Raw genomic sequence first — 26,021 nt, forward strand, 5'->3', positions numbered from 1 at the left:
AAGGAATGAAATTGAGGCCAAGGGCTCTCAAAAGTAGTCCCTATTTTAGGGCCAATTCATGATCTTTTGATTGGCCCAGGACAAATTGAGAGAAATAATAATAATAATGTCCTGAACTTTCATGAAAGTTAAATTTACTCATACTAGTATTAAGAGAATATCCTCTATTATGATATTATGTCTCTTCTACTTTACTGTGAAAACATTGTTACATTTATAAAGTGGTAATGATAGATGGAATTATGTATTTATTTTTATTTAAAATGCTAAAAACATTGAAAAATTAAAAAATGTGTCTTATATACAGCTAAATGTGCTTTTATCTAACTATAGCTACTCATTTTTCTCTTAGGAGCCACAAAAACAAATATAATCTTGCCCCTTAAGAAACTGGCAAAATCAAAATAAAGACTATGCCCCCCCACCCACAAAGTCTTCTTAAACTTCTCTAGTTTCCTCAAAATTACACTAGTGACCTTCCAAAATGCATTACTGAGAAATAGACACATTAGTCCCAATGTGGCCTTACCAGTACAGTTATACCTTTACGTTCATTGCTATGCATTTATTAATTCAGGCCATAGTTTCATAATAATTTAAACAATGTCCATGCCTGCTCTCTTAAGCTGCTACTAAATCTTCCCTTTGCGAACATCTTTTTCACAGTATCGCTTGGGCATAAGGACAACATTCAGTTTAAGTCAATAAAAATTACTTAATCTCATACACTGTGCACAGGCACTAGTGATACCCAGAAAAAAAGTTCATGCTGTCGGAGAAGGATTCTAAACACACAATTTCAGTTTTGTCAGTGGATATAATATGATAGACGTGCATCCAAGGTGCTTCCTGGGTAGTGTTGTGCGGATGGAAGGGAGTAGAAACTCCAGGCACATAATGAGATATGATTTTCACCTCCTTTTTTTCCAAATAGTTAAGGAGTTTCTCTTGGTAATAAACTGTCTTAGAAGGAAAAGACATGGTGTGAAGAAATGAGCAAAGTCTACAATTGACCACCTCAATGAATTTTGTTAGATGATGTGTAACTGATGGCCATTTTAAACCATGACAAAAATTATTCTTAGTTAATTCATTTTACTAAGATTGATAATATCATACTATCTGCATATCTTTCTCACTCTGTCCAGGAAGCTTATAGGTTTGAAAAGTGTAATTAAAAATAATTACCAACTACATAAGTGTCTCACAAGTGTATTTATTTGACATTTATGGAGTTATCACACTAATTTGTATAGTTGTATTGGTGAATTTTATTACAATCCCCCAGAAAAGTAGGTTTACATATGTAGAATTCATGGAGAGCTTCCGAACACAGACTGCTTTTGACTTCTGTCTACTAAACTGTCTTTGACCTTTATAAAATTCATTGAAGTTATTCTTACTCTGCTCATTTACTACATCTTAATAAAATTTCTTCTTGGATCAACCACTTTTAACTACTGTTGGCCTTTTGCCTTTTATCATATTATGAGGCTTCTTAACTTTTCCTCCTGAAATTAAGAAAGGAGTATCAAACCAATGACTTTCTTAGATGCAATATACTCAAGTCTTGGCCATGACTGCCATTTGAATTCAGATTAATTACTTCTGAGGACCTCAAAGTCTCTGTAAGTCTAACATGACCTCTGAATATCAGAAGAAGGGCCTAGACACCACGAGTCCTATGGTCATTGTCATCCCAAACTCTGAGAGCTTAACTGTTGTCTCAGGATGCCAAGACCAGGGCAAAAAATAAAAATGTTAAAGAAAAATGTCTATTAATTATATTCACACTCATCTGAGAAATAATCTTGTTATCTGTGATTTAGAGAAGGACCCTAGAAATTCCATATCTGTCCCTGTGGATTAGTTCATTGATTTACTTATTCATATATGCTGTGTAATATCTAAAAATATGCCAGAATAGTATCAATTCTTTACTTAAATGTTTTTATCCCTATTAAAGTAAAATTAATAATAATTAAATGTAGAAAAATTGAACCACCCAGGCCATTTAAGACATCTTGATTTTCTTTTCCTTAAACATTTTTTTAATTTTTCAATTACAGTTGACATATAATATTATATTAGTTTAGGTGTACACCTAATGATTAGACATTATAAAACTTATGAAGTGATTATTTAAAAAAATCTCATACCCATCTGATACTATAGTTATTAAATATTATTGACTATATTCCTTATAACCCCCATGACTACATTATAACTACTAACTTGTACTTCTAAATAACTTCAGCTTTTTCACTCACCCCTCAAACCCCCTCCCATCTGGCAACTATCAAAATGTTTTCTGTATCTATGAGTCTGCTTCTGTTCTGTTTGTTTGTTTATTTTGATTTTTAAATTCAATTGTTGATAGATATGTATATATTGCCATTTTATTATTCATATCTTCTTCTTCTTCTTCTTCTTCTTCTTCTTCCTCTTCTTCTTCTTCTTCTTCTTCTTCTTCCTCTTCTTCCTCTTCTTTCTCTTCTTCCTCTTCTTCCTCTTCTTCCTCTTCTTCCTCTTCTTCCTCTTCTTCCTCTTCTTCCTCTCCTCCTTCTTCTTCTCCTCCTTTCTTCTTCTCCTCCTTCTTCTTCTCCTCCTCCTTCTTCTCCTTCTCCTTCTCCTTCTTTCTCCTTCTTCTTCTTCTACTTGAAGACCTTTTAACATTTCATGTAACACTGCTTTGGTGGTGAGGAACTTCTTCAGCTTTTTATTGTCTGGAAAACTCTTTTTCTGGCCTTCAATTCTAAATGATAGCTTTGCTGGGTTGAGTAATCTTGGTTGTAGGTCCTAATTTTTCATCACTTTGAATATTTTTTACCACTCCCTTCTGGCCTTCAAAGTTTCTATTGAGAAATCAGCTGTCCATCATATGAGTGCTCCTTATAGGTAACTAACTGCTTTTCTCTTGCTGATTTTAAGATTCTTTGTCTTTAACCTTTGGCATTTTAATTATGATGTGTCTTGGTGTGGGCCTCTTTGGGTTTATCTTATTTGGGACTCTCTGTGCTTCCTGGATTTGTATATTTACTTCTTTCACCAGGTTAGGGAAGTTTTCTGTCATTATTTTTTCAAATAGGTTTTCCATTTTTTGCTCCCTCTCTTCTCCTTATGGCACCTCCATGATACAAATGTTGGTATGCTTGAAGTTGTCCCAGAGGTTCCTTACACTATCTTCATATTTTTGGATTCTTTTTTCTTTTTGCTGTTCTGATCGGGTGTCTTTTCTTCCTTATATTCCAAATTGTTGATTTGTTTCTAGGTGTCCTCCACTCTACTGTTGATTCCCTGTAAATTATTCTTCATTTCAGTTAGTGTATCCTTCATTTCTGACTTGTCCTTTTTATGTTGTTGATGTTCTTACTAAGTTCCTTGAAGTTCTCAGTAAGTTCTTTGAGCATCCTTATAACCATTGCTTTAAACTCTGTATCTGATAGTTTCCTTGCTTCCATTTCATTTACTTCTTTTTCTCCTATTCTTTCATTTGTGACATGTTCCTTTGTTTCCACATTTTGCCTGCTTCCCTGTGTTTGTTTCTATCTATTAGGTAGATCTGCTCTGTCTCCTGAATTTGGTAGAGAGGCCTTGTGTAGTAGGTGTCCTGTAGGGCCCAGTGCCTCAGCCTCCCCAGTCAACTGAGCTGGGCACTCCAGGTGCACCCCATTGTGAGGTGTGTGCATTGTCCTTTTGTAGTTGAACCTTGTTTTGAGATATGTTCATTTTCTGTGGCTCTTGGGAGAGGGTAGAGAATTGCGGTTGTAGGAGAGAGAAGAACAATGTATTCCTCCTTACTCTGTCACAAACTGCATTTCCCTGGACAAACCACTGAACCATTCAGGCCCAATATTTTTAAAGCATTCAAAAGAGTCAGAAATTGATGATCTTGATGTATCATCATTCTGGGATCCTGTGAGGTCAGGACGTCAGTATTGTCACATGTGGTAGACATGGGTGACAGTAGCACAACATCCCAGCTTCAGGCCCTTTCACAGTAGACTTTTGATTTTCTTAATGAATAATTTTAATTTACTCTCAATTGCTTTGGACATAGGCTAATTTAAAAGTATCTGGCATCTAGAGTGAAGATCTAGGGCAGGGCAGGAGTAGGGTGGAGGGCGTCAATTCAGAGAAAAAGGGGGACATCTGTAATACTTTCAAAATAAAGATAAATTTTAGAAATAATAAATAAAAGTAAATGGAATCTAAAATATCAACACAAAATTATAGAAATCATTTTGATCTTTTATTGAGAGTAAGTTAAGTTTTTAAAATAATAGAGCCCAAACCTCCTCTACAACTCCACACCCATCCCCATAAAAAAAGAATGAAAAAGAAAAATCAGGTCAGCTTTACTCAATTGCCAATATATTCTACTACAGGTAATATCTACAAGTGTTATTTTACTTTATATTTTTTACCTAAATATTTTTTAACAAACACCTGTGCCTTCTGTGATATGTTAAAAAATACATTTTAAGTGATGTATATCTTTACTATGATTCCATTTACAGAAAAACAATGAAAGCCGTTGGTATTGTGATGGTGTAAATATATTCATGCAATACATTGTTAGACATATGGAGAGCCAGGTTTTTCTCTGTGCTTGTAGAGTTTAAAACTTCTACATATGCATTTTATGTACATAAAATATAGTGTTCAAATAGGGAAGTGTAAGAGAACATCAATACTTGTCAGCTATGTGCTGTCAGCAAAGATGAGTTTTCAGTGTGTGTTATTTTAGACTTCATTATATTACTCCATGGAACATTCCCAAAAAAGTAGCAGGTAAAAACATCAGGAGCATTCAAATGAAATGATACTCAAAGGGGTGAAGAGTGTTTTTCCCCCTCAAATTGTCTCTATTGACAGAGTTGACTTCACTTTGCCATTGAACTGTGACAAGGTGATTATTTTTAAAAACCAAAATATGGTGCATAATACATTTTAGCCTGAAGCTAAAAGTTAAGTGTGAATATTCATTCTTTTTTTTTTTTTTTACTTTTATATAGAAAAAAAAATATGGCCAGAGAAGCAAATAAAGTGTTAAACTTTATCAAGTGTGTGGAGTTAATGAAGGATGTTTAAATGAAATAATTTTTAACAAAAGGGAATGCTTTTTATCTTGTCACTGAGATTTTGTTTAAAGGGAAGAAATTATAGTTTATATTCACAGTAACCTGAGTATTAAATTATCAGAAAAAAAATGACAAATTTAAATATAGTAAAATATATGTCATCTACAAGCAGAATATAAAATGGTCAAAGTTAAGTGCATTTGGTCAGCAGATATATGACCATATGGCCAGGAATTTGTTCTAAAAGTTTAGACTGGTTTAACCTAATTTTAAGGCCTGGTTTTATAAAATTCTCCCTGAAATAGAATGGAAATAGTATTCCTTTGGCCAGAATTAGTCAGTGGAATGACTAGGCCAAGGTCAAGCAATAAGTCAAAGAACAGCTCACCCCCTCCTGCCATAATTTTAATGTGTTACTCATCAGGCCAGAAGCCCAGATAAAGTTTTTAATAATTTTTTTAAAGAGCTAATTCAGAAAATTTATCAGATCAAACTTTTAGTGAATTAGGCCCACAGAGACCTAATGAACTTGTTCATCTAGTGTTTAGCCTAGTATATTATATTTGTTAAAGAAGCCTATTTAAAAATAATACCTTTTCCAAACAAGTATACGATAAGAGTATACAAGTCCTTAATAATATAAATTCTGGTCATTTATCCTCTTTACTTTTATCCACCTAGGTCAAATTGAGCGACATCCACTTCCTTTAAATATTTGAGGAATGAAATATGAAGAAAAATGAAGCTGGATGAAGGATAAGGGATTCTTTACTTCAATCCAGATTTTAAAAATCACATTATCAAGTATCATTTGCAAATCTCTTCCTTTAAGTATCAAGATACATCTTTTCTCCTGGATATTCCAAATATCACTTGTCTCATTGTCTGTCACAGAACAGTGATTCTGCTTCTATGGTTAATCTATCACTTCTTCTGACTTTGGTCATAGAAATGTGCTTCCTGAAATCATGTTTCTTTCATAGGAGTAAAAGTTACAATGAAGTTCTTTATATGAATAAGATGAAGTGAACTGTTAACCAAATTTTCTCCTTGTTTTTTGTTTGTTAATGTTACTTATTTACAATATAATGTTTTAAATTGATAAGAACAAAATATACTTTGATTCTATATCAAAATTCACAAATTTAATGATAATTAAAATGATGCCTTCAACGGAGTCCTTTTTAAAACATTACTTCTAAAGGATTTATCTTTTCACTAGAGGCCCGGTGCAAGAATTTGTGCACGGGTGGGGTCCTTAGGCCTGGCCGGTGATCGGGACCGATCAGGGCCTCAAGAGGTTGGCTGGCCGGCCAGCCTGGGGGAGGGGCCATGGGAGGTTGGCCGGCCGGGGAGAGGGACTACAGGAGGTTGGCTGGCCATGGAAGGTTGGCTGTGGGAGCACACTGACCACCAGGGGGCATCTCCTGCATTGAGTGTATGCCTCCTGGTGGTCAGTGTGTGTCATAGCAACCGGTTGTTCAGTTGGTTGGTCACTTAGGCTTTTATATATATAGATAATATCACCAACAAAAAATTGGCTGTAGTTTAATATACATCAGAAGGAAGAAAAAATTCAGCATTTGGAATGCTAGCTATGCTTAAATATGTTTTAAGATTTTATTCACTTAATCCTCATTAAATTTAAGTGTATTTATATAATATCAAAATTAGATTAACTTTTTCATTTTTCTTCCTTTTTCAAACTATATTTAAGGCTGAAATAAAATTAGAATAATCTTAAATGATTTAAGGGGTCATACGTATTTTTAAAATTTCTATGGCATACGTTAACCAACACAATATTTAAATTATAAGTGGATAATGTCTTTATATTACTTGAGGTTAAGCTAAGATCACTTTACACCAAGTGTACAAGAAGGCAGGGACTGACAAGCTCTCTTTTAGACCAGAATCCTGGGCAATCATCCTGATGCTCTGACATAGGGTAACTCACTAAGTTCTCTGACTACTCAGGCTCCAGCATGAATCCCACATTTATCAAATCCTTGGTACCCTACTGCTGTCACTATTGCTATCTAAAACTTCTGTTTCCAAGAAATATCGAAAGATCAAATGTGTGTACTAAAAATATTGGGAGAGGACTACATTTTCTTCAAGATCTTAGGCCTTAAGGTTATTTTTAAATGGTTGATTCCTTTTCTAAGCTTCCAACAGCCTTTAAACAAGGGTTATTTTTAATGGGCTCCCCTCTTTCTTTTTTCCTGGTGTTTACTTATCTTAAAGCGTTCAGCACCCAGTCGAGTCACCGGTGACTGACACTATACTTTCCATCCTGAAGACAAAACAGGCTGGGCCCTTAACTAAGTTATTTTCTTCTTTATCTTGTTTAAGAGAACAATGGTTTGTTACTATATTATGGAGAGATTGCTAAAGGTACTGCCACTCTTTTTAATTTGTGAAAGCATGAAGCCATTAAAAAGAAGTATAATGTTCAACCTAGGAGTCATAAATTAGACATCCATTACATTCTAAAAAAACCTTTTAGGTACACAAATTAAGGAATGCATAAAATGATAATGGGTTTTCTAAGTTTTAAGTTCATCAACATACTATAAAACTCAGGACCTGTGCATTCTAAACTAAATAGGCCATGGCATTCCTTAAGAGACAAAGTTCTCAGGATAGTTTTCAGCTGTACCCTTAAATAGAACACAGAGGTGTTAGTAGCTGGTCTGGGGCTCACCCAAATAAACGTCACATCACCAGGTACCCACAAAGAGATGCCACACAAAGAGACAAAGCAGTAAACCAAATAAAATTAACATGTGAAGATAACGGACTGGCTCAACATCAATAAAACATAGCACATCTATTATTTGAAATAAAGGTTATGGATTTCAACAACATATCCACATTTCCTAGTTAAGACATCCTTGTGTAAAAATGCCATATGATTTCAAAATTGCCACTGGGGTGCAATTTGAGATAGAAAACAAAGCAAAACTACCTAGTTTATATGGGGAACAAACTAATTAGATTGGGATCATTAGCACAGACCTTTAACCAAATGTGCTAATTCAACTCCAAATTACACGGGAAAATTGAGAGTTATGTTGACCATATTGTAGGACTAAATACAAATGAATATTCTGAAAATTCTTGAATCTGACTTGAAATATAAGATGCTTTCAAGAGAACAAAATGCAAAACAAACTTTACCACTTACTAGTAGTGTGCCTAAGGGGGGAAAAAAATCACTGTGTCTCTGTCCATTGAAGATAACAATTATTTTACATACTTTTCAAAAATAGTGTTTTAATTATTGATGTCTTTGCAAGAAAGAGACTATATCATAATTACTATTATCATTAAAAATTATTTCAGTATATTTTAATAGATTTGAGTGACTAATCAATTCTTTTTTACTTATTGGTATCTTTCTTACAATGCCTTTCACAATCAGACTATCTTTTGAGACTTGACCTCTAACACTTCTTACCTTGAATTCCTTCATGCTATAGACTCTCCACCTGGTATTTATCTACACATACACTTATATAAAACACAAATTTATATAAATTTATAAATATATATTATATATATTCTTCTGCATTTGTCAAATGTTATATAACAAATTTATTATAGAGGTATTTTCAGATATGCTAAAAATATCGAGTTTATATTACTATAAAAAGATGAACCTAAAACATATTGTCATAAGAAATTTGGGAGTAAAAAGATAAAAACAACACACTTGGCAATTACTCACCAAAAGAAAGCTCATATATATTTTTATATACATATCCAAAAAAATAAACTTAAATGCAAAATAAATTTATTAGCTATTAAAAGAGTCATTACTAACTGGAATAATCTATCTAAAAGGCATAAAAATTATAAAGATGTAGGGACCTAAGAAAGAAGAATACATTTTGAAAGGTTTACTCAATATAACATTATACAACTAAACCATTAAAATGACTTTTACAATGAGCATATAAACATTTTTAATGTTTACAACATTATGCTAAAAGAAAAACAATTTTATAAAGTGTATATGTACTTTAATTATATTCATGTAAAAGTAAAGCTTATATAAGGAAAATATTAGAAAGGGAAATTCAACTGTAGATGACATTTTTCTTTTCTTCTGAATTTTCTGTATTTATTAAGATGTCTTCGTACTTACGAAATGGAAACTTGAAGACCTGTTAAGCACACCTAGGCAATCAATGTTTTTGAGTATCTAGTATGACTTAGGAAAAGAAAAATATATGATCAACTATCTTCTCAGATTGCAGCCTGCTTTTTAATGTTTTCTAACCATTTTCTTACCTAGACAATCCTTTTCCCCCCAATATCAAGAACAAATGATACCTTCTCTTGTAACTAAAGTGATTAAATAAAAATACATATTTTTTATTTTTAAACTATTTTATATTCACTTGAGTATTATTTGCATATATAATACACCTATCATATGTGTACAATTTGATGCATACACATGAGTAACCTATGTTACATGAGTAACCAATTAAGATAGAATATTTTCCTTGTATTACTTCTAGTGAAGCACTGGCATATAGAGGTAATTGCTGATGTAATTATTTTGTGCCATAGAATAGTTTTTATTTTTATAGAACTTTTAAAAATAAAATCATATCATATGTACCCTCTTGTGTCTGCCTTCTTTCTTTCAATATGATGGTTTTGAGATTCACCCATATTGTTGCATATCGAATTTATTCTCTTTATTGCCAATAGTATTTCATTGTATGAAAATACCACTATTTTCTTATGAATTCAATTGTTCCTAGACATTTAGATTATTTCACATTTTTTGCTATTATGAACAAAGCTGCTATAAACATTCCTGTTCAAGTATTTTTGTGGACATTTGTTGCTATTCCTTTTGCATAAATGCCTAGGAGTGGATTGTTGCCAGTCTTTCCTGAAGTAGTTGAACCATTTTACACTCTCACTGGCAATGTATGAGTTCTGATTGCTTCACATCTTTGTTAATATTTGATGCTATCAGTGCTTTTAATTTTTCTATGCTACAGGGTCTATAGAGGATATCTCATTGCTATTGTAATTTACATTTCTCCAATGACTAAACCTTACTTTTTTTCTGTGTTCATTGGTCATTAGTACATCTTCCTTTGTTATGTCTACTGAAGTCTTTTTCCATTGTTCATTTAAAAAATTCTGTTATTTCGCATTGTGTTATTGAGTTTTAAGAGTTCTCTATATCATTCTAGATATAAGTCCTTCATCAAATATATGTTGTGGAAGTTTTTTTTTGTTTTGTTTTTTGGTTTTGGTTTTGGTTTTGTTTTGTTTTTGTTTTGTTTGTTTTTTGTCTTCTACTTACTATTCATTTTCCTGGTAATTTTTAATTTTGATTAATTCTAAAACTTTTTTGTAGCCTATTAAACTTTGCTAGTCTAAGGTTGTAAAAATATTCTCCTGTTTCTTTTAAGAGTAGTTCTAGGTTTTATGTTTAGCTCTACCATTTATCTCAAATTAATTTTAATGCATGTTGTGAGATGGGGTTAAGGTCTATTTTTTCTCATATTGCTATCCAGTTTTTGTAGTACCATTTGTTAAAAAGACTCACCTTTCTCTGATTGAATTACTCTTGTACCTTTTTTAAAAATCCATTGTCTCTTTAAATGTGTCATCTATTTCTGAACTCTACATTCTCTTCTACTTGTCTATAGTTTGTGTCCTTAAAATATCATATTTTGTATTATATATAAATTATTGTATAATAATAAATACATATTAGTTTTTTATTACTGTACTAGCAAATTACCAAAGACATAGTGGCTTAAACCAACATAAACTTATTCTCTTATAGTTCTGAAGGCAAGAAGTCTAGAATGGTCTTACTGAGCTAAAATTAAGGTGTCATCAGGTCTTCATTCCTTCTGGAGGCTCTAGAGGAGAATGTGTGTCCTTGTCTTTTCCAGTTTGTGAAGGCTAATTACATCCCATTGCTTGCAGTCTCCTTCCAACAATAACATCACTCTAACCTCTGCTTCTGTCATCACATCGCTCACTCTGACACTCTTTATCCATCCTATGTGGACTGTCCGGATTACATTGGGCCTACCCAAAGCAATCTACAGATTCAATGCAAGCTCTGTCAAACTACCAATGGTATTTTCCACAGAACTAGAGCAAATAATCCTAAAATTTTATAAGGAACACAAAAGAGCCTGAATAGCCAAAGCTAACTAAGTGTTCACTGAAAGAGGAATAAATAAAGATGTGATGTATACACATAAGGCCTTTATTTATAGTTAAGTTTTTAAATATGGCAATATATTCCATGCACATTTTTCCCCTCAAGATTATCTTGGTTAGTCTTAGTCTTTGAATTTTCATATAAATTTCAGATTTACTAGTAACTTGTTAATTTCTTATTCCCAAAATGTCTACTAGGATTTATATTGGAGTTTTGTTGAATCTTCAATGTGGAGAGAAAATATTGAAATCTTAATAATCTTTGCAATATTGAGGCGAAAGAAAAAGCTGGAGGTATCATGCTTCCTGATATCAAACTATACTACAAAGCCATAGTAATGAAAACACTATGATACTAGCACAAAATCAGACACATAGATAAATAAAACAGAATTAAGAGCCCAGAAATAATCCGCACATAGAAAGTCAATTAATCTACAACAAAGGAGTCAAAAATACACAATGGGGAAAAGACTCTTAGTGTGCATTTGCATTATTCCAGATTGGATGCTTAATAGATTGCTGAATTGTGGGTTAATGTCTTCATGAATTCTGAAATATTGTAATATGTCATCTTCTTTTTTCAAATATAACTTATACCTCATTTTCTTTCACTTTCAGGAATTCACTAAACACATGTTGGACCTTTTCACCATGTTCCATATCTGCTTTTAAGTTTATCTATTGAGTTCTTTATTTTAAGTATATAATCATATTATTTCCCAGTTTTTAAAGTAGCCATTGGTTTTTTCTTATAGATCAGTATTTTTCAATAAAATTCTTTATCTTGTTCATTATTTCTCTTACAAATTCATCACAGTTTTATCTAAGGTTCATATTTCACAATTCCAATATCTCGATTACCCATGTATCTCTTCAGCCAGCTCATCTCTACAGATCTAGTCCATGAAATTTTGGCTTTTTCCCATTTTTCATTTTGGATTTTTATGCCTGTTCTAACTGCTTTTATTAGAATCACTGATAAGTAGTTCATCACAATCAGAAACAGAAGATCATTTTGTACATTTCTAAAGTGATAAGTACATGTCATATAATGAAGTCATTTTTTAAAATGAGTTATACTTTTTATTGTGTTGAGAGTTGCACAATTCTTAAAAAACAAACAAACAAAAACCAGAGACTGATTGTTCCCTGGTTTTACAGTTTAGAATATTTAGGTACTACAGAAGCTGCTGTGAAGAGCAAATTTGCAAAATAATTCACTTATTTATTGAGGAAGCAAATTATTACTGGGGGCCAAGAGTGTATACCCAACATTGTGTTAGGTTCAGAGGACACAGCAAAAGAGTACATTCATACAATTTATTGTTAGACATATGCAACAGTATTTGAGTACTAGCTCTGTCATTACTCAGTTTTTTAATGACGGGCAAGTCAACACATCACTCTGTTAATTTCTGTCTGCAGAAAATACAGGTTGAATATGACTATTTCTAAACTCCCCTTCTCTTTTTAATCCCTGTAGATTATAACATTTAGGAAGTGAAGGCCTAAGTCTGTCAGTGCAATATCCTGAATGTCTGAAATAATGCTTGGCCCTCAATAAATATTATAGACTAAATGAAGAAATATATATATATATATATATATATATATATATATATATATATATGTGTGTGTGTGTGTGTGTGTGTGTGTGTGTGTGTGTGTGTGTATAATTTTGTTAGTGGATTAATTCTTATATATATATATATATGTTCTTTTGTTAGGAGATTAATAGATATATATATGAATTAATATGTGTTATATATAGTGGATTAATTCATGTATATGTTACTTCGTTACATTAATTCATATCTATACATGTTAAATATATAGTATACATGTATCTTATCTTTGAATTAGTTAAAAATATGACTTGACCTAAGTGTGGAATTTCATCTTTTCTGTATATCATACATTTCTTCTTTTATCTAGATTATAATCAATGTATGTTATCAACCTTTTTAAATACTTTTCTTTTGGCTCCTAAATTTGACATCTCTATTTTTCAATTAACTACCCAATTATCAAAATTCTCTTTAGACTTCTAGTCAACCATTTTGAGGAAGATAAATTATGGAAACATCATTCAAAAAAGCAAGCATTTTATAAGACTCCCATGTGGTAAAATTTAGCATAAGTATATTTTATACAAAGGATTCGTTGTTGACAATACATCTACATGTCTTACTCGAGCAGCACCTTTTAAATATGGCTGATTGTTAGCTTCAAAAGGGCTGCCTCCCACTTATATTCCAACCAGCTGCTATGAAAGAAATAAGTATTAATGGACCTACCACACCTTCAGCCTCTTGTCTCCAGTCACTGTGCTTAGCTGCAGGTTCCCATTACCATTAATGGGAGTTCCATGCACACATCACCTGGTGAACAGACCCCTCGGTGTTTGATCATTATCTTCCTAGACAGGTAGGAATGGCATCAATCAGGTATCCAGCTTGGTTTCACAGTATGCACTATTAAAGGCATCAGGGCAATAAAAACACAGCTTTCAACACTTTCTTTATAAAGCAGTAAAAACGTGCGGAACAACCAAAGGAGAAGATTTTAAAGGCATATGAGGAGTGCCTGGCTCTCCTGCATATCTTTTTATAATTACAAATGACCCCACACTGGAGCATACACACTATTTCCTTTCTAAGGCAACCATAATGGGATAATAAAGACAAGCTTCATTATATAAAATGGATTTGATTTACTACAAAGTAGCCAAATAGTGAAGAGACAGTGGAGTTTACATAGAAACTGCTTCACCTCTGGTTTTTCCCCCTTTTAATGTTTTCCCACTATACCATTAAACAATCAAATACTTTCATGTGGTTAGAAAGGAAACATGAGGGGTTAGTGCTACTATGTGAGCTCCATCATGCTAGAAGAAACATTATGAAAATGAAGACATGTTTTCAGTTCAGATTTATTATACATTTAGTAAATTAGGAGCAGCAACAGCAAAATGAAAGGGAAAAATTAAAAATGAAAGCCTGGGTAATACTTGGGGTAAAGGAGAACATGGTTTTGGTTTTGAGACCCTGATTTTTACCAGCTATGCAAGCTTAAATAAACTTTTTGAAGTCACTTTTTCATTTGTAAGGTGAGCCTTAAAAAAACTATATTATAGACTAAGAATTGACTAGGCCTCCATGTATGTATTATTATTAATTACAAATGATAATATGATATTAAAGAATAAGCATTATACTCCCATCTCTGCCACAAACTAACTTTATGATCCTGGGCAAGTTTTTTATAATTAAAAATTTTCTAAATATGTATGCATGTGTATGCTTACATGAATATGCATTTATGTACATACATATACAATATCTAACATATGTAGATGGATATACACATATTCAGAAATATAAATATATTTAACTATATTCACTTTTATCACCAACTTATCTCTAATGTCTCACAATTTCAATTTTCTATCTGAATTCAGCAATATGGCTCAGTTGCTAAATTTTGTAGCCACAATCTCAATTTGTAGTCTTGTATAATACTTATATTAGGGTATTTGAGTCAGAGGCAGGATGCATTGAGGGCCTCAATCCTATCTACTGCTGCTTGGCTCTTGCTGTTCTTCCCGGTACACTGTACTAGTTCAAGGAGACCTGCTATGCCCAGAGTCTGGAGTCCTATTCTCAGGGAAATCCCCACTTGGCAGGGTCCTTTCTCCTTTTCTTGGTCCCCCATTTATCATATGAATCAACTCCAGGTCAGAGCTTTGAAAATATCTGCCTTAGCTGAACCTTAATTAACACGTTAGTGAGATTTTATAAGATGGTAACTAGACTTGAACTATCTGGAGACTAAGCAAATTCCAAGGAAGTCATGAGGAGAACTGGGTGAAAAATAGAGGAATAAAGACAGAGAAAGAATATGCTTATTTTTTGAGCAACAATCTGTCCCTGATAATGCAGTCCTATGCCTTTATCTAGCCAATCTCCAGGAAAGTCCCATGTGGGAGGTGTTATTAACCCACTATAACAGATGAGAAAATCAAGACTCAGTAAAATTAAATTACTTGTCCAAGAGTACAATACTATTGAGTGGGAACATCATTGCTCAGTCGTTTTTACTTTCTAGAGTTCTATGCTCTTACTGTGTACATCTTTAAAAGGGGAACATAGGTATTTACCTCACAGTGCTGCTGTTAGGATTAAATGAGATTGTACATACAAAAGGGTCAGAAGAATGTCTGAAGCCTAATACATAATACACAATAGACATTCAATAATTATTAATAATCATTTTGCAAAACACACAAAAATTATGTTAGTCCAAATCTATACGCATTTTAATTCAATAATTTTTAGAATGCCTACCAAGTTTCAAGCAGAAACAAAACAGGACTAGTGTGAAGAAAAATTATAAACTAATAATCAATAAGTGAAGGCATAATCAATAGGTAAAGCCTAAATGAGGATGGAGATGAGGAGCTGATGAGAGAGGGTGGTCAAGGAAAGCCCCTCTGAAGTGGCAACACTTGAGCCAAGAGAAGGTGAAAGCTGAAGGGGAAGATCTATGAGAATATTCTCAGGAGAGGGAACAAGGGTGCAGGCTCTGAAGTGGAAAGCCTGACATGCTGTCCTTTTTTAGTTGCATGGAAAAATGTTTCATCAACTCTGGTGAGTGTATACATTTTTAACTCGAAAAAGAAAACATCTCTTTAGAGAAAAAATAAAGCTAAAATCTGAACTTCTATGGGATTGTTAACAAGTTGCACATTCTCTCTCCTGTGTGCATTCTAAGTGACTTGGGATCAAGGTCACATCGCCCCACACACTTCTGTGGAAGTATAGAGGGAGATGTGAATCTGGAAGAGCAAAGGAGGCACTCCTCCCACTCCCCAACCCCTCAGTTTGCAACAAACACCACTAATAAAGGCGGATTCTGTGTTTGGCTTATAGAAAAGAAGTACTATCACTCTAAATATAGAAGCATGGAATGCATAATAATGCATAATTAATACCTAAGTGATTGATTTGAATAACATTCTTCTTCCTCTGCCTTTTAGTGAAGTCATACACGCAACACGGGAAACTTTGGAGGGTTAAAATAGAGCTTCTCTCTCAAAAAATTGCACAAGACTAAAGTCATCCCAGATTGAATATTTGACCATGTTCTGAGCACTTCACAAAGTATGTTAATAGAGAGTCAGAATTATTTTCATGACTCACATTTATGGTACTTCTTTATCTAACTCCTTATTTCCAATATCTTGGCTCCTCACTCTGGTACTAATACTTCTTTGTGGTTTCTTAGATAAATGCAGTAGGACTGAAGTCTCAAGGCCTGGGTAAGAAGGAACTTGCAGCATTTTCTCAGTGTGTCCCAGTTGTCAGGCCCAAGAGAAAAATTTTCAGCAAGAAACCCTAAAAGAATTGTGTGTACCACCTTTGCATAATTCTAGATTTGAAGCACATTGTTTCCTTTTGGCTTTTAGTGGGAATGATCATCCCCATTTTAGAGATGATGAAATTGAGACTCCCAGAGATCACACAACTTGCTCAAGTTAACACCTCTTGAAAATTGCAAACCTGGATTGTAAACTTGTGCAGTTAGAGCCTATACTTTTTCCACTGTATGGCTGCATCCAACAAAAATAATTTGTTGTGTTTCTATTGTGCTTTGCCGTTTTCAAAGTGCTTTCACCAACATAATTTATTCTTTATGACCCTATAAATAAGCCTGACAAAGTTAGCTACTCTTATAGCTGAGAAGCTGACTAGGTATTAAGTGATTTGGTGCTTCTTACCTGACAAACATGTGTTCCTTCTGTGTGAAGGATATTTTTAGAGAATGCAATCAAACTGGGTTTTCAGACCTGGCCAGAGATGAAACTTATCGCCACACTCTCTGTTAACCCCCTCTTATCCACTGTTCCTCGGTGTGTAACTTCAGGAAACTATGACAAGTGTCAGAATTACCCCCAAAGTGTCCTCTGGACCAGAGGTCCTGTGAGCTCTTTCCAGAATGGAGGGAAATACCTCGAGGATCAATTAAGTTGAAAACATTCCACACACTATCGCTTCAGTTTCAGCACTCACAATTTACCTCAGCATACAGAGTTTCTGGAAGTACTGTATGCAACAAACCTGCTCAGATGCATCTAAACAGCACACTGCAAGCTCAGCAAATTTCAGAACAGATTTCTAACACATAAAAGCTGTTTAATGACATGTGGAACAATGCACCACGTTTTGGATAGAGAAAGCTGAAGAAGGATGGGAAAGGTAAGACCACTGCAGGCAAAATGAGGAACGAGCTAGACAGTCATGGTACTGGTAGCTTTAGAAGAGCTCTGGGCTCCCAGTGCCTTTTGGTCACCTTGTACAGTTGTCTATGTAGGGAAAAGAAAGATGAGGAGACCATTTCTGAAGATTATTTTTTTTAGCTTTTTAGGGACATTTTTTTAACTTTATGAAGTAAATGGTGAGCGCTGAATTATGGCCACACCAGAAAACCATGGGAGTTTCTAATTTAGAATACCAATGCATTAAAGTGAAATTGTTATATCGGTATAGAGCCTTTATTTTTCTTCCTTCTATCTTTTTCTTTCCTTTCCTTTCCTCTCGTCCCCTACCCTCTTCTTTCCTTCTTCCTTTCCTTTCTTTGCATTTTCATAATACAGTTGCTAATCAAAGGCAAATTCCCCAAAATTTAGTTTATTGACTCAGTCATGTTTGCATTTTATAATTATAGGATAGTGAACGGCAACATACAATTGAACTCCATCCATACCTCTAGAAACTCAATTCCTATAGTGAAGCGCAGGAGTCTTCCGTTATCTCGGGGATTTATGATAATGTGAATAATGAACACAGGGAGGAAATACTTTATAAAATTTCCAATCTGGGATATGTTAGGAAGAGACTCATCCCCATCAACAATGCGCCTTCCTTAGTGACGGCTACTGCCTCATATTTCAGAGAGACAATTAACATTCTTCTCACACAAAGCTTAAAGCAAAATCTCATTTAAGAACATAAACAACTTAATGCATCAATCCCAATATTGTTTTAAATTTTCAGTCTTCTAATTTTAACAGTTAGATACAAATAATTGAATTAAAAAATAATAAACTACTGATTCTTTTGCTGTGAACTTAATTCTGATCCCTGACACATACTTTGAGAGCACAATGTGTTGTAGGAGCAAATGAAAGCACAACGAGGAGAATGTGAAGCAGAAATGGCAGCGATGATTTTCTCATTAAAACCAACCTAAAGCAATGTTTGTATTCAGAATTAACCAAGACTTTCCAAAATGACTTAACTTTTTGATACTGACTACCCCTGGAAACCTATAGACTATGTAAGCTAGAAACCTTTCACTGTCACTCAGAATTTATCAATATTTCCTTGATTATTTTGAACAAACATAATTAAAAATGTAAAAGATGCTTAGGAAACCCAACATTGTTGCTGAAGTTATAGAATTTTCTTCCCTCGTAGATTTGATCAGAACAAACGGAGAAAGGAAAGCTATGTTTTAATCATCCACACATAAAATGACCACAATTTTTGAAGCAAGCCGCAGAAAGCAGTTTATTGCTTAATTTTGAATTACACATCTGGCCTGGGGTATACCTGGGAAATTTCCCTAATCATTTCTGCTGGTTCCTACAGTAATTCAAGTTACCGAAGGAACTGTCTTTCATCCAGAGAGGTTAACAAATTTAGTGTACTAAGTCAAACAATGCATGTACTTAAAAGGCAGAATCTGAAAGACTATAGGTTATCTTCCCTCCCTCCACCCCCCATTTATTACTTTGTATTTAGAGGAACAAATACCCATTGAACTAAAGCACCCTTGTTCTTCCCTATTTCTTCATTACAAACATCTTAGCTTTCTTAAATGTCAAGAGCCCAGAACTATACCTGAAATAAACATTGTTTCCCTTTATGTAATTTTCAAGGGGTCTTTTAGAGTATCTTTCCCAATGATTGCAGGGTATTTCCACATCAGCTGTCATTTTAAGGTGAAAAATTTGCAAGGACAGTCACACCATCTGTCATCAACCGGGTTCCCTGACACCCAGAGCTGCTCTGAAATGGCCAGCGGCCTCCTGCATAACAAAGACCTTGCCCCTTGGCATTGTTTCTTCCTTGACCTGTGCTGAGAGTCCTTCAAAGGGGGCTTTCCTGCAACCTTCTCAGGGCTGCTTTTCAGGGGCAGGGTTTTTAAAAGAAAAAAAAAATTATTTATGCATATAGAAAATTTGAGGTGCTCTGGCCTTACATCTAAGCCGATAAAATACATCCTACAAGAAGCTTGTTATTAGCTTTGTTTCTGTGATCCCTGAATGAAAAGCTACTTGGCGTTATTATTTTTTTGTTTGTTTGTTTCTGCTTTTGAAAGTTTCTTTAAGATAGATTTAGGTATTAAGCAATCCATGTATAACGCTAGGAGTCTGCCCGTTAAATGTAACTAAGCCATTCAAATACAGAGGCTGTGTCATAATAACTGAAAAATACCACTTGCCCAACGAAACTCCAGTGTCTCTCACAGTGGAAGGTACAGACAAGCTATTCTTACTGTCATGTCAAGCACCACTTAGGACTTATAAATACAATGCAGTACAATCACACTGTAGGTCACTTGTGCCCAGAGAAGGATTACAGCTGTAGCTCACAATATTTATAAAAGAAACATACAAAAAAAAAAAGAGAGAGAGAGAGAGAGAGAAAATGTCAACTATTGTGAAACACTTTTACTAAGAAATGTATACTTTCATATGCCTGACATATAAAGACATAAAGCTGAGGCTTCCCTTTTTAACATTTACCACAGCTGTAAAATGTGTGTTCCTCAATTTAGGGAAGTCTAAGCTAGAGTTCCCTTTCACGAGACTAAGGTTTGAAAATTAGACAGATCATTGTTAAAAGAAGCTCCAGCCATTTTGAGGAATGAATGAATAAACACAAAAGGATATTCCCTCTGTCAACATAATTAATGGCAAGATTTTATGAGCTTCATTTAGTCCCTAAGACATAGTTATACACAATACATGGAGTGTGTGTTTATATGCACCATAGTATAAATATGTAAAAGTCACATCATTAAATCTTTTATATGTCTGTGTTCATAATACACAAAGCTGTTTTTAAATTATTTAAAGATCTATTCTCTCTTCCATATACATTAATACTAATAAGAGTTGCCGTCAACATCAAAGGCAAACTAGACCCCTAATTAGAGTTTCAATCTGCCCTGAGAGTCGCATTGCAGAGCCAACAATTATGGAATAAGTTGAACATTAAAGAAACTAATAATCAGTCCTACTTCTCAAATTCTGATTACTGCAAAATTCCAATGATTTCTTAACAATAAAATATGATCACTTTCCATCATAATCTGTAAACATAAAATTTCTTAAGAACAATTCCCAAAGAAAAATATGATAGAACAGATAAAGCTGTAGCTACCATATTATATCATACCTAACATTAACAATAAATCATTAATATCATCAAAAATCTCATCAGGGCCTAAATTAATTTTCAAATGTCATATTTAAATTTTATTTCAATAAGGACCAAATTAAGACCCGCACACTGAGTTTGGTAGGTAGATACCTAAGTCTTTTAGTTCTTACTCATGCTCTATGTTCTTTTTTACCTCTTTTAATTTATTAGTTGAAAAACTGATGATTTTTTCTACAGTCTAAATTTTGCTAATTGCAACCTTGTAATCACTTTTTGAAATTGCTGGGGTACCAATCACTATTCTGAGAATTATTAAATGAGTTAAAAAATCATCAATTTATCTTGCCTTTCTGACAATAAACATTTGATTATAGAATATTCTTCTTTATGAAGTATTATGTTTAATATATGCAAAAGAAATGTCAGAATAAGAGAAATTGCCATTTTGAAACCTCTGTTCAAATAATGCATCTAAGTTACAATTATCAATGGCTATTAAAATCATAACATCAGAAGTTAATAGGAAACTTTATAATGGGTAAATGAGAGTGACAGCCCCTGAACCCACTATTAATATTAACATCACAACACTGGCACAGAAATTCCATGCCTTATGATGTGATGCAAGGCATTACACAGCATTATCTATGAAGTATTCCAGTCAATAAATAATTCACCAGATTGAATCAAGTCTCCAGGTCCACTATCATTTTACAGAAATATGAGGGATACTGGAGCATGTTAAATAACATCATGTAAACATGCCATGAGCATCTCCAGAATATGGAAAATGTTATAGAAAATAAAATAATCCAGTTCATTTAACTAATGAATGCTTTCAAAGATAAAGGCGGGGAGAGGGAGAACTGTTACACATACACTGAGTGGCCAGATTATTATGATCTCTGAACACATGGAGAGATCATAAAAATCTTGTGTGTGTGTGTATATACATATATATATATATATATATATATATATATATATATATATATACACATATATATATATGTGTGTGTATGTGTGTGTGTGTGTGTGTATGTGTGTGTATTAGAGGCCCAGTGCATGAATTCATGCATGGGTGGGGTCTGGCCAGCCTGGCCAGGGGGAGGGGACCTGGGCAGTTGGCTGGCCTGCCTGCTGGTTGAACTCCTGGTCGAGGGGACAATTTGCATATTAGCCTTTTATTATATGGGATATACACTGAGTGGCCAGATTATAATGCATTCAGAGATCATAATAATCTGGCCACTCAGTGTATATTAAAACATACTGAAAAGATAGGTCAATAAAAATCAAAGTAAGAACCTTCTGATTTTCTGATTTACATGAATTCACTATGAAAATACATCTATATATATAAACAGGGAATATGCTAATTAGCCGGGCATCATGACCACTCAAGAGGAGGCTGCATCACGACCGCTCAGGAGGAGCTGCATGTGCAGATGGGCAGGATGGTACTGCGTGCTGCCCCCAGCCCCAGTGGCCACGGGGAGGCTGGGGCTGTGGGCGGGCCAGAGTGGAGACACAACAGATGGAGAGGCTGGGGCTGGGGGTGGGCCAGAGCAGAGACACAACACACAGGAGCACCTGCCCCCACCCCAGCGGACACAACGCAGGGGCTGGCGCTATGCGGGTCAGGCAGGAGTCCCGGCCCGCCGCGGGGTGCCTCCCCACACGGAGGGAGGCGGTGTGCCTCCTCGCACGATTTCAATCTTGCGCTGAGCCTCTAGTTTTTAGATAATTAACAATTCTGACCTTAGGATAATGGCCCTGTGATTTTTTTTTTTTAATTCTTATTTGTTAGAGATATACATTGAAGTATTCATGGGCAAAATTATAGATATGTGAGAAGTTCTTTAAAATACTCCAGTGGTAGAAGTAAAGTGTGGGGGTAGTGCCAGCAACAGGTGATGAAACAAAATTGCAAAATGCTGACAGTTATCAAAATGACTGATGGGCATATGTGGTTTCATCTGTATGTTTGAACATTTTCATATTAAAATGTATTCTAAAAAGATAATAATTCACTTTCCAACTAGAAATACCTTTGATTGCTTATCTACCATGAGATTGAGAATGAAGTTGACCAGATTTTAAGCACAATTTTTCTTTGAGCAATTCCTTCATGTTTTAGAGAAAAGAGGCATACAGATCTGATTAAATAGTCCTGCAATAAAGCCCTAATTCTTGTGATTCAAGGTATAGTCTGAGTCCCAACAGCACTATAAACACCTGAGCGCTTGTTAGAAGTGTAGCATCCCTGGTCCCACCCTTGTCCTCCTGAATCAAATCTGGGTTTTATATGAGATCCCCAGGTAATTCCCATGTTCATTAAAGTTTGAGAAGTAGTGTTCTGGATCCCATTCCTCGCAGATATTTTTCCATTAATTATTATCTTAATTTATGTTCAATCTTTCCCTTTCACTGGCTCCTTCTTAACTGTATATAAACAAGCTTGGTTATTTCTCTTCTTAAAAAATAAAATAGCCCAGCCAGTGTTGCTCAGTGGTTAAGTGTAGAGCTATGAACCAGAAGGTCAGTGTTTGATTCACGGTTGGGCACATGCCCGGGTTGCAGGCTTCAACATATGAATTTTGGGCAGATAAAATTCACTCCACAACATTACATCCCAAAGTCTTAACACATTTCAGCATCAATCCTCAGTCCAAAGTCTTATCTAAATATCTACATCAGGTATCAGTGATCTTGAGGTAGGATTACTCTTAGGGCAAAATTCCTCTCTCCAGCTGTGACCTTGTGAAACCAATCAATTTATGTGTTTCCAAAGGACAGTGGTGGGACAGGCAGAAGATAGGCATTTCCACTGCAAAATGGAGAAATTTGGAAGAAGAAAGGGGTCATGGGTTCCAAGCATCTAAATTTACCTAGATTTTAAGGTTTGAGAATAATCTTTTTTGGTTTGAGTTTGATGCTCTGTTGTCTTGGCCCACTGGGGGAGTGGTAATGTCCCCAATCCTGGATAGAAAATGGCTGTTTCCTTGGCTCTGGGTGTCAGCCTTGCATCTGAGGCACTGAAACCTGAGAGGAGATAGCCTCACCCTTTGAAACTGAAGAGGTGACAGTCTTGCTTCATGGGTAGTGGCATCCTCAGAGTCGTTCTTTCTTTTCTGGAAGAATATGGCATGTTTGCAGTTGCATAACTTTAAAGCCACGTCTTGTACCATCTCAGAAATTTTTCTTTTATTTTGTTCCACATCTGTCCCCTTTAACTCAAACTGGAAGTCTCTGCTGGTATAATTCCATCTTTGTTCCTGACTTCTGCTTCAATGACAGTAAATCCATGGGTAATTTCTTTATGGAATGTTTGCACAGTCATACGTTTGGTGTTCTCTTCAGAACACACACTCATATTCTCTCTCTCTCTCTCTCTCTCTCTCTCTCTCTCTCTCTCTCTCTCTCTCTTTCTGGTAATATAGACAGGCTGGAAATATTTAAATATTCACATTCTGGTTTATTTTTAATGAACAATTTCTTTAAGCAGTATGAAGAAGCACACCATACCTTTAACATTTTTCTTGGAAATGTCCTTAGCTAAAAATCCAAGTTTATCACTTTTAATTTCTACTTTCCACACTACTCTCATAACTTACCCACAGTGCTTAAAAGCCCATCTTCCTAAAAGGTAAACTAGATAAGTTTCCTCCAAGCTCCAAACATTTCAATATCCATCCTATCACTGGATAATATTCAGAGTGCCTGGCATGACACACAGGACACTGTGGTCTCTGCTTGACACTCCCGGGTCACTTCCTGCCAACCACTGGCAAACAGCCAATTTCTAGAAAGACAAACCCAACCACAATGCAGCTCTCCTCAACTGTCATGCTGATTCATCCTGTCTTGGCCTGTCCCCTTCCCCAGACCAGCTGGCAAACTGCTACTCATCATGAAAAATCCACACAAGGGTCTTCCCCCTCAGTGAGATATTTGATGTCCCTGGACTATGCGGATCATACAGTTCCTTGTACTATTGCTGTTTAACCACATTACATTTCTAGAACAACACTTTCATTACTTGTTTACAACAAAGAGACTGTACACTCTCCAAAGACTATACTTTATCTGTATATCCTCTGCCCTTGTCACATAGACTACTCAATTACTAACTAAAAGATTTGAAAAAAATTTATTGACTAATTATGAGGTATATGTACTTTAAAACAAGGTAGAAGGAAGAATGGGGAGGGGAGAGAGACAAAGAAAATAATACCTAAAGTGATTTCCGAGCTTTATGGCTAAAAAAAACCAAAAAACAGCAAAAACCTGCAACTAGACAAGTGTAATGCTGGACATAATGAAGATAAAATGCCTATTTAACTATATTGTTTTAAAATACTATTTATATTGCATGATGGAGGTGAATACCACATGTTTTCTGAAAGACTTATTTTCAGAGAATAGTTTACTCAGATTTTATTTTCCATCTATGTTTCCCACCAATTTATGAGTCTAAATACTTAGGACTCACAGGTGGCCTCTATCTAGGGAGAAACAAACACAAATATTGAAGAGGCAAGGTGCTCTTGAAACCAAAAGGAACTTGTCTCCAAGTAAAAGAAATTTATATGAAAACACCGCCTTTATCAATAAGGTACACTGACTGGTAAGAGTATTTCAAGATCTTTTACTTAAGAGCAGATAGAAAGCATAACATCACTGTTCACAGAACATAGTATAAAACTCGAGTGGAAATTAATCTTTCCAATTCAGTAAAATAAATTAGTGTTAGTGGAAACAGTGAAATTGTGTGGAGATGGCTTTTCTCTGAAGGATGATTGCCACTGCTTAAGTAAGTAATTCACCACCTAACAAATAAATAAGGCATACTTATGTTCATTACAAGATATTTTCTATAAGGTATGAGCCCCTTAATATAGAAGGGTTCTACTAAATAGTGGTACATGTAAAAAGTGTTGTTTTGATAGAATATTTATTACCCATGGAGGGTATGAGAACGGAAGCACTATAAAACACACCTGGGTTCACTTCCAAATGAACTGGTACTTTCCAGTGAAAGGTTTTAACTCAGTGGTTCTCAACCTTCCTAATGCTGCGACCCTTTAATACAGTTCCTCATGTTGTGGTGACCCCCAACCATAAAATTATTTTCGTTGCTACTTCATAACTGTAATTTTGCTACTGTTATGAATCGTAATGTAAATATCTGTGTTTTCCGATGGTCTTAGGTGACCCTGCTAGCGGTTCTCAACCTGTGGGTCACTGCTGTAGAGCCTAAGAC

The sequence above is a fragment of the Eptesicus fuscus genome, chromosome 19 (genome assembly GCF_027574615.1).
Source record: "Eptesicus fuscus isolate TK198812 chromosome 19, DD_ASM_mEF_20220401, whole genome shotgun sequence".
NCBI lineage: Eukaryota > Metazoa > Chordata > Mammalia > Chiroptera > Vespertilionidae > Eptesicus > Eptesicus fuscus.